Consider the following 2098-nt stretch of genomic DNA (forward strand, 5'->3'; position numbering starts at 1 on the left):
CCACTGAGATAGTGAGAGGATATATTTATGAAATCCATGTCATTGTAAGGAAAACTGAGTCACAGAGTTAGGATCAAATTCAGGAGTCTTGACTGAGTCCATGCAGCTTTCCCAAAAAAGTAAAAGGAGACTAAGGCTGTCCTAAGTAAATATTGTTTTCACTCTCAAATATTTTAGAACTGAGACCATATACTCTAATTCCATAAAGCAGATAAATAACTTGCTATTTTACTGTTCCCCTCTATTTTTACCAGGCCAGAATGAATATATAAAACCTCAAGCACTTTTTTGTCTGTTATTTGGAATAATCAGATATTAGCCTTCCAAATATTGCCTGGAAAAATCTAGTGGCCTTCAGTTAAGGAAAAAAAGGCAAATATAGAACTGCAGTCATCTGTGGTACACTCCTTTTGTTGCATGACCTGGCTGTGCTGGAATTCTCCAACTGCTTCTGTCACTTCTCAGATGTTTTCCAGGCCTAAATAACGTACTGCTCACAGAGGGAGGAGCTATGGAATTTCCAAATTGCCTTCATCTGAGTGAAAATTTCAGTCAGGGCAGTCTCCGTTCTCCAGTTGCTTCCCCTCCTGATCCCAAACTGCCTTCTCACATGGTGAGGAAGATAGAGAGCATTCCTGATTGTCAAGCCAGAAAGAAACCCAGAAGTTTATTTGAAGTTCAGCCATACCTTTTAGCAGATGAGGAAAATGCCCTAATCTAAAATGAATTTGACGTAATACACTGGCCATCCTGTACCTTTCCTAGCTATGGGTCATTGGATCATTTACTTGGCCTCATTTTCTTCCTCTGTGGAATGGGACCAATAGAGCCTGTGATACAGTGAATTCGATGAGTAGGTGCCCATAAAGTAGTCAGTACAGCACTTGGCATAAAAAAAGGTTCAGTCCATGGTAGCTATCATCATCATCATCATCATCATCATTACCATCATCAATCACAACTCCGTGTGGGAGAAGTCAGATCTCCTCTGGATTTATCTGGGCCTTTTCCTACCAAATCCCATGAGCACCAGCAGGCAACCTAATTCTCAGCTGACCTCCTGAGAAGCCGATCTTTGTGGACATACCATGACCCAGCCTGGAATAATCCCTCCTTTACTTCTGGAAAAACTTCTTGGGCATCACGAGCTTGCGCTATTTGATATTTCAGATGCCCCTCTATACTTTTGTCTGTGATTTGCCAAGGTTCTAACGTCAAATGGTAAGGGAAGGTCCCAGATTTCTTCAGGGAAAGGAAGTGAGTCTCAGCATGACCAAAGTGGACTATCTCTGGGCCGAGAGCCGGAGCGCGGCCCTTTCAACAGGAAGCAGTTCATCCTGAAATGAAGCAATTCTTTTCTTCACTTGGGCAGTCCCCTCAGGGAGTTCCCAACTCACAGCAACTGCATGTGCCAGGAGAGACAAATGTCATGAGAAAGGCCATTACTGTGGAATGTGCCCAACCTAGCAGGACTCTCCAGAACTCCCTTGGCTGCATCTATTTCCAGCAGCTTCCCTCCCCATCAGCCCTTTGTCCTCTGCTCTGTCTTCTTTTGCAAATTATTTTTGGTTTCTCCCTCAACCAGTTGCAAGAAAGGAACTTGGGAGAAGCTTTCTAGAATTTCTTGGTTTAAGGAGTTCATCCATTGCGATGCTAAAACCATCCCCAAGTGGTGCCCCTCCACAGTTTTTAGTAGCTTGAGGACACCACCACAATCTTAGGAGCCTGCTTTTTATTATTGATAGTAGTTATTATCTTAGGTGGGATCCCTACAAACAGATCTGGGGTTCATGTAACTTTTTTGAGGAAGTAGTTTTCAGAAAACCCTGTAAAAGCATGAGGGAAGCAGAATAGAGAAGGAAAGGACCTGAGAAAGAGCATAGTTTCAAGGAAAGTCTAACTTTGAGTTGTTCCCCTTTAGGCAAGAGGACTTGTCTTTGAGCACCCTTACAGTCAGTTGTTGGCTGTGACAAACCATCCCCACCCCCTCAAAAACAACTCTCAAATCTCAATGACCTCAACGGACGCGTTTGTGATTTGCTCACACCGTAGTTCCACCACAGGTCTGCAAAGAGGTTCAGCTTATAATCACTCAAGA

The sequence above is a fragment of the Dasypus novemcinctus genome, chromosome 10 (assembly GCF_030445035.2).
Source record: "Dasypus novemcinctus isolate mDasNov1 chromosome 10, mDasNov1.1.hap2, whole genome shotgun sequence".
Taxonomy (NCBI): Eukaryota; Metazoa; Chordata; class Mammalia; order Cingulata; family Dasypodidae; genus Dasypus; species Dasypus novemcinctus.